Here is a 9212-nt window from a genome sequence, read left to right on the forward strand (position 1 = left end):
CTATTCAATTGCAACCGGGTGCGGCACCGATATCTAGGAGACCTTACCGGATGCCACCCAATGACTGCTTGATAAAGTAATTGCAAGAACTGCTTGATAAAGGCTATATCCATCCTAGCATGTCACCTTGGGGCTATCATGTACTCTTTGTTAAAAAGAAGGATCAAAGCATCAGGTTGTGTGTGGACTATAGACTTCTGAATGCCGTCACAATCAAGAATAAGTATCCACTTCCCCGGATTGATATCATGTTTGATCAGCTATTCGGGGCCAAGATATTTTCAAAAATTGATCTCCGCTCTGGTTATCATCAGATAAAGATTAGAGCTGAGGATATTCCCAAGATGACTTTCTCCACCAGATACGAGCTTTATGAGTACCTGGTCATGTCTTTTGGGCTAACAAATGCCCCTGCTCATTTCATGTATCTCATGAACTCGGTATTCATGCCTGAGCTAGATAAGTTTGTCGTGGTTTTCAATATATTATATTCCAAAATAAAGAGGAGCATGCAGAGCAACTCCGCATTGTGCTTCAGCGCTTGCGGGAGCACAAGCTATATGCCAAATTCAGTAAATGTGATTTCTGGCTCACGGAGGTCCAATTTTTGGGCCATATCATTTCAAAAGATGGAATTTTTGTTGATCCTAGTAAGATTCAAGATGTCCTGAATTGGAAGGCTCCTACCTCTGTTCCAGAGATCCGGAGTTTTCTTGGGCTAGCAGGTTATTATCGCCGGTTTGTACCGGACTTCTCCAAAATTGCTAGGCCCATGACGGAATTGCTTAAGAAAGGGGTAAAGTTTGTTTGGGATGACCAATGTGAACAAGCTTTCCAGACTTTGAGAAAGTTATTGACGTCGGCCCCTGTTTTGGCTCAGCCGGATATTACTCGGCCCTTTGATGTATATTGTGATGCATCATGTACGAGTCCCCACTGTGTCCTCACCTCTGTTTAATCCAGCCGGCTATTATTCGGCCCTTGATATGTATTAAATGTAATAGGTACGGGCCTCGGCTGTGTACTCATGCAAGACCAGAGGGTAATTGCTTATGCTTCCAGAGCCCTCCGGTGGCATGAGGAGAATTATGCCACGCATGATCTGGAATTGGCAGCAGTGGTGCATCCATTAAAAATCTGATGCCATTATCTTCTGGGCAACCCTATTCATATATACTCAGACCATAAGAGTCTCAAGTATATCTTCACCCAGAGCGAGCTAAATTTGCGCCAGAGGCGATGGTTGGAGTTAATAAAGGATTATGACATGGAGATTCGTTATCACCTGGGTAAGGCTAATGTTATAGCCGATGCATTGAGTCGTAAAGCCAGTTGCAGTTGCATCTCAGCCACAGCAGTGCATGACACTTTGTGCCAAGAAATGGAGAAGATGAACTTGACTATGGTGTCTGAGGGTACTCTTGCTAATCTTACCCTCACTCCAACACTGCGGGATCAAATTATTGTTGCTCAGAAAAATAATATTGGCATGGAAAATATTAGGCAAAAGCTTAGAGAAAGTGACCCTCGTGTGGCATGCTTCCAGCTAGATGGCGAGAGTGTTTTATGGTTTAAGAACCGGTTGGTGGTACCTAAAGATTTGGGACTTCGGAAACAAATTCTTGATGAGGCTCATCTCTCTAGATACTCAATCCACCCGGACAGTAATAAAATGTATCAAGATTTGAAACAGCAGTTCTGGTGGACAAGGATGAAGCGGGAGATAGCTCACTATGTTTCTGAGTGTGACATCTGCCGAAGAGTTAAAGCGAGTCACTTCAAACCCGCCGGTATGCTTCAGCCTTGGATATTCCTTCATGGAAATGGGAGGATATTAATATGGACTTCATTGTTGGTTTGCCTCCCACCTCAAGAGGATATGATTCTATTTGGGTTATAGTTGACCGCCTCACTAAATCCGCTCATTTTCTTCCTGTGAAGACGCGTTATTCATCCCATCAATATGCAGAGATTTATATGGCCCGCATTGTGAGTCTTTATGGTGTACCCAAGACGATCATATCGGATAGAGGCTCACAATTCATTGCGCGTTTCTGGGAACAATTGCAAGCATCTCTGGGTACTCAGCTTATTCGTAGCTCAGCATATCACCCCCAGACAGATGGTCAGACTGAGCGAATTAATCAAATTCTAGAGGATATGCTTAGAGCATGTGCGCTCTCCTATGGCAAGAAATGGGATGAATGTCTGCCATTAGCAGAGTTCTCTTATAATAACAGCTATCAAGAGAGCATCAAAATGGCTCCTTTCGAGGCATTATATGGGTGGAGGTGTAGAACTCCATTGAATTAGTCAGAAGCAGGTGAAAGGAATGTATTCGGCCCTGATATGGTCAGTGAGGCGGAAGAACAAGTCCGGGTTATACAGGAGAATTTGAAAATAGCCCAATCCCGGCAAAAAAGCTATGTGGATAAGAAACGTCAATCAATCTCGTTCCAAGTGGGAGATCATGTCTCTTTGCGGGTATCTCCAATAAAAGGGGTCCAACGGTTCGGAGTAAAGGGAAAACTCGCACCTCGCTATGTTGGGCCTTTTCCTATCATTGAGCGATGTGGGCCTGTAGCTTATCGCCTAGAACTTCCTCCATATTTATCCGCGGTTCATAATATATTCCATGTCTCCTAGCTCAGGAAATGTCTCCGTGTTCCAAGCAAAGTGATTGACATAGAGAAGCTACAAGTGGAGCCCGATCTTGCCTATCCAGAGCGTCCCGTAAGAATTGTTGATTATAAGACTCGAATCACTCGAAATAATACTAGCAACTTCCATAAGGTACAATGGAGTAATCACTCCGAGCGGGAAGCTACTTGGGAGACGGAGGAATTTGTTCGGACTAAATGTCCGGAATTGCTACAAGCCTATCGAGGTACACACTAATTTCTAACTTTCCCTTTAGCCATTCATTAAATCTCGGGATGAGATTTCTTTAAGGGGAAGGGTTGTAACACCTCAGATGTTAATCCTCTGTAATTAAATTAGTCACGGCCATTAGTTCCAAAACCCACGCGACAAATCACTAAACCAAAGTGTTCTTGACAGTCTGGGCCAGACCGGTCTGACCGGTCGGGACAACCGGTCTGACCGTTTAAACTGGTTTCAACTGTTTTGGGCCCCACATCATTTTTCTGACTCTCTCTCTCCCTCACCGGTTCACTCTACTTCTCTCATTTGAAATTTGGCTACTCCATTGTAAAGTTGTAAATTATTTGAGTTATGTAAATTATGTAAGCCTTAAGTGTATTTGAACCTGGTTGAAAAATTTCATATCTCTATCGGGTATTACTCTCGTATTTTCAAGTAATTGTCGTGCTTGTACCATCTGCGCCCGCCTTCGCGTGGGACTACCGGTGTTGTTTCGATCGGACTATGGATTGAGAAAGGACCGCCAAATTAAGCCATTAAGTTAATGCGTCCGATGTGTTCAAATGACGGCCATTACGTTTAATTTAGAGTTTTAATTTGGCGGTTCCGTCGCATTTAGAGTCTAAAAAGCTGATCGCACATCATATCATATTTGGCTGCCCTTCGCCGGAGAGTTTTGGTCGGCCCTAGGGTTCGCCATTCCTTCGGAGGCGGATGTGGGGCGCCTGGATGCTCTGCCAAGACCGGCACATGTGCTGCCCGAGCACTACTCCACCTTCATCCTACTCTGTTGTTGGCAACTATGGAAACGCCGCAATGGTGTTGTCTTCAGGCAGGAAAACGCCACACGACGGGACACACTCCGCTTGGCCAAGGAAGACGCAAGACTATGGCGGGAACGGCTTCCTCGCAATGACGTGAGGGTCGCTGACTCCTGGGGTGCAGCACTTAGTTTGGCAATGTAAGAGAACAAAGAAATGATGTAAAACTTTTCTCATTGTGCGGGCCGTTAGGGGCCATAATGAAATGAAATGAATCAGGTGGGGATGCTCTCCCCCGTTAACCCTAAAAAAAAAAGCTGATCGCATCCGATGAACTAGTTGCATTTCAAGTGCACACGTTCCAGGTTTAGTCGCCCTGTCCCACCGACCGATCAATCGATTGTGCTATCCTGCGATCCTGAGCGCCTGCGCACAGCATGGCCTCTTATTTTCTAACTAGGTCTTTCAAGTCGCCTGGTTTGTTTGCAGCGTCATGACCAAAGAGTGCATGGCGGATCAGCAGCAGCCACCGGGCGAGGTGGCCATGGTGGATCAGTAGTCAGTAGCCGCGTGGCGAGACGCAGCGCCAGGGCGACGACCCCCGGGTCCAAGAGGGCATCGCGTTCCAGGAACGGGTGAAGATAAGGACAAGTATAGTGACCATCGGTTGCTTGCAGTGCATCATTCACATACGTGTACTGTCTCCACTATAATCTCTCTCTGTTTCTTTTTTTCTTTCCCGAGGAATCTCTAGTATAATCTCGACTTCAGTGTGTCGGGCAGTTAAGGATAAAGCATTCAAGCTGTTGCTGCCACGATGCAAGCTTACATTAATACACCATCGCCTGCTCGATCGTCAAATGGTTACAAATGAGTTATAGAGCTCCTATCTGGTTTCTTCTTCCTACACGGCTAGCTATATATATAGCGTGCAAAGCATTGCAACACAGGAAAGAAACTAGATGATCGAAAAGGGTGCGGAGAGTTGAGCTTGAGAAAGCACATCAAAATTAAAAGAGAGCCTTACAATGAAATGAGCATATCTCAAGTTGAGTCGGGTGCGATAAGGATGGGAGGTATTAGGCAAACTAGTCTATCAACTCGTGCTCCCGCACGGATTAATTAAAATTAATATAAGAAAGATATTAACAATTATAATTATCTATATTAAGCTCATTTTCATCTATTAAATATTCTAATACATACTCTAAAATATATATTTTTCATTGTCTAGTAATAATAGATTTTATTTTGCATCACACCTCCATATATATTTGATATATATTTAGTTGAACTATTTGTTTGTAAATTGATATTCTTATCTCTTCCATCACATGAATATATGTATATCGTGGGTAGTATTTTTATATAAATAATAATATAAATAATATATTAATAATGATATAAATAGTAATTTAGAATTTTATATTGGTGCACATTAATATTTCATTATAATTATATAATTTAGATTTAGATTTAGAAGTAATTTAATCTGTAATAATAATGAAATAATTGGATAATCTATATGCAATTTTAGAGGAGTATTTGTATTATTTTTCTAATGGAATATGTGGGTAATCTACACAAAGATTAGGAGGTTACTTTAGATTGTTTTTATAATAGCAGAGGTGGGTAATTTAGATACATGTTTAGGGGGTTATTTTAGTCTATTTTCATAATGGCAGATGTGGGTAATTTATTTAAAAATATAATAGATTCAGTGGTTATTATAATTATAGTTGTTGGATTGATGGCTGTATGTTTCTGATTTTTATGAGAATTTATAGCATTTCTCTATTTTTTAGAATGCCCACTTAGGATCCTAAGGGGCTTCATATGAAAACTCCAAAAGAGTCTCCAATTAGTAATAGTAAGAAGCTTCCCACCAGTTAGATAGGTGATGGCCAGACATCGACAATGTTGCGAGTGGAGCCTACTTAGAGTGTTCAGCGCCAGAGGATGTATTCTGTGGCCTTGCGCTCCGGCGACGACCTGATCGCTGTGTTCTTCCTAGTGAGGGAGCTGTTTGGTCCAGTGACCACACTTGCAGACTTGCTGTTGGGTTGGCATGGTGCGGCGGAGGTCGAGAAAGGGTTGGGGGTTGGCTCATCATCGACGGCGAGCGATGGACTAGCGGCCGCCTTAATGATCCATGATACGTTATCAGCTCGGGCATCCGATCGATGATCTTCTGTAGCAGCGGCAGCCACCAACGTATCACAAGGTCTAGCTGTATTGTCGTCCGATCGTGAACGTGCCTGGGCACATAATATTTCAGTATGAGGATCTGATCAAGTAGAACTATCGCACGCTCTGTATTATAGGCCAGGGCATCACATTTTTAGACGAAACTGCCAAACGACGCTTACTAAGTCTGTGCCTGCTATTGGAAACACAAGTACTCTGACCAGATTGAAAATAGTTCCGGAGATGGTCTCTTGTCTTGAAGAAATAAAAGAATAACAATAAAGAGTCGCAGTCTTTCCTAATTCAGAGCCTCAGGGCATTCTGTTCTTGATCAACAACTTTTATTTCCATCATTTGTGCCTTAATTGTGCACGTGTGTACTCAGACAACAGTTTATTTCCTATATCCGGTCTCTTGTGCAAGCTCTGATTTTCAGTGGTTGGCTGATAAGTAGCATTGCAGCTGCTGCCACGAGCTTTATATACAACGCTTGCTTTTATAGCTCTTACCTTCTCCCGTCTTGTTTCTTCTTCATATATACGAACGTGCAAATGCAATCGTTGCAACACAGTCGACGAGCAAAGAACCAAAGCTTGAAAAAAATGCAACGAATAGAGAGTGTGCCCATTCGCACATAGATACTCTACAGTCTTTTAAACGACTTGTTCTCCAGTTCAGGTGTACAGTAAGAATGGGAGGCATCGGGGAAAAGTCTCCTAGCATATCTGTCAGCTCCTTGGAGCATTCCGCGTGGAAGAAAGTAGTGGCGCGTGGTGTTTGAGTTCCAGTCACATCCTGATTGGTCTAAGATCGCCAATGGTGGAGTTGAGCGGTTCGGCAACCGAGCGGCAGTGGTAGGACATGGCGCATGCCGCCAAGAAGCTCAACGAGCTTGTGACCGATAGGGTGCACCACAAGGAGTACCGGCGGCAGGAGGCCGGCGGTGGTGACGCACCAGGGCAGCACATCTATCCCAAATGGTGCCACCGAGTTGGATTCCGGTTGCCCATGGCGCGATCATGGATCGAGATAACGTACGGGCCAGATCACTTACTCTGCCTACATTGTTCGATCAACGGCGACGATTGGAGAGTCTGTTGTAAAATAAGTCCATTCTAGTATGTGTTTTCTTTTTTCCCCCTAGTTGTTCTATTTTAGCATACTGCCTTGTGAAGTAATGCTTCAGAGGAAGAGAATACACTGACTAAAAAGGAAAAACATGACAAAAGGAAAAAAAATACAAACACGAGATTCTAGCGGTTTGTATTAAAGGGATTACAATATATATATATATATATATATATATATATATATATATATATATATAGCCCAAAAAGCTGGAAATACAATTTATCCTAGTGAATGGAGATCGCCACATTTTGATGTTGTGATATTCACAAGCATGCATGTTCCCATGAAATTCAAAAAATCTGTGTTCCAAGAGAATTGAGGGGGAATTTTGACTCGTAGGTGATTTAATCCTCAAACCCTGTCTGATCCTTTTTAATCCATTTCGAACTGATACATCATACTATACAAAATTATCTAAAAAACTGAAATAAACTCAACCATGCATGACGAGAAAACTTGCATGGCCCCTTGGCATTAATTTGTTTTAAGATAATAGAGTATCAAATTCTTTAAGGTCTTGTTTGGATACGAGTGGGTTGAAGTGGAATGAGAGGGATTGAAGGGAAAATTAATTTATTTTAGACTCAATCTCCTTGATTCCTCTCCAATCCTTCCCTAACAGAGAAGCTCTAAGACTATGTTTGGTTTAATCCACTCAAGGGGATTGATGCATGGGGGATTTTACCTTGTTGGGTATGTAACCCCTCCCGATCCCCTCAAACCCACTTCAATTCCCTTGCAACCGAACAAGACCTAAGTCGTTAATTACATGAATTGCCTTCGATCGCCCAGGTACTGGGTAAGTATTGAAACAAAATTAGTACTTGTATATTGCTGAGTTTTCCGCTACACCACACAGGCACACCATGTGTCCATGCCTAGGGCAAAGTATAATGACAATCGATTGCTTATATTGTCCAGTGTAATCAAACAATATATTTTTGTTTTTCAGATTAATTTACTGCATGTCCTTTCGGGAGTATAAAGGTCGTGTTTAGATATTTTGCAAAAAAATTTTGCGATGTAATCTTGTTAATTTGAAGTAATAAATGAAATTTATTTACAAAACTTTTTGCACAGATGGGTTGTAAATTGCGAGACGAATCTAATGATGCTAATTAATCCATGATTAATTAATAACTAGTGGATGATTACTGTAGCATCACTGTTGCAAATCATGGATTAAGTAGGCTCATTAGATTCGTCTCGCGATTTACAGCCCATCCATGTAAAAAATTTTGTAAATAGACTTCATTTAGTACTCCATGTATGTGTCGAAACATTCGATGTGATATTTTTTTGTGTTTACGGGGTTTATGGGGTGGTAACTAAACAGGACCAAAATAAGCCACTCCAGGGCCAGGCAGCTGAGAAGCATTATTGCAGCTGCTGCCACCAACTGTGATTATAAATAGCTCTCTTCACCCATCTACTTTCTTCTAGCGACATGCCAATAATGCAAACGGTGCAACGCCCCGGGAGAATAAACAAGACGGCGAGCAGTGAGCAACGAGAGATCGGGGACCCCCCCCCCCCCCCCCGGCACACACACACACAAAAAAAGCATGCAGTACTGCGGTGAGGATGGGAAGCGTTGGGTAAAAACTTCCAAGCGTGTCCGTCATATCACGGCCAATTGGCCAGCAGCCTACTGGGAGTGGTCGGGCTCCGAGCGTGTAACTTGTTGGAAATTTTCTTAAGGCGGTTTCTGAGGAACGAGAGTACTCTATTCTGCTTGTGATGAGTGAATTGTCAACCGTGCGGTGTGATCGTGCGCTTGGTCTTTGGATTGCAGGTACACGGGCGTCGAGTGTCGACGGGGAGCTGCCGTGGAGGTGCCGTGGCCGATGGACCGTGCGGTGGACGGCGGTGAAGGGCAGCCGGGACCGGAGCTCGGACCGGGCGGCAGCTGTGGCGTCCACTCCTGGATCGAGGGCGCAAGCGGCGACGGAAGGCGGGTTTCTTGGTTTGCGCCACAAAACCAAGGAGGCGGACGGCGGTTGAAGACGCCAAGTCGTGGAGGCACGGGCGTCGGTCTCGGGACTGACGGAGGTGACGGGCGTCGACGGCGTCTAGGGCCTCGCTGCGGGCGAGGAGGTGACGGGCGTCGGGCGGCGTCTAGGGCCGTCAGAAGGCCGAGGCAGGAACGGCGTCTAGGGCCACGGCGTGGAGGCGGGAATCTTCCCGCGCGTGAGGTTTTGGCGGTTTTCTCAAAACCGGTCATCTACCCGGGTTTCGCGGACCCTCCAA

Source organism: Panicum virgatum, chromosome 3N, assembly GCF_016808335.1.
Source record: "Panicum virgatum strain AP13 chromosome 3N, P.virgatum_v5, whole genome shotgun sequence".
NCBI lineage: Eukaryota > Viridiplantae > Streptophyta > Magnoliopsida > Poales > Poaceae > Panicum > Panicum virgatum.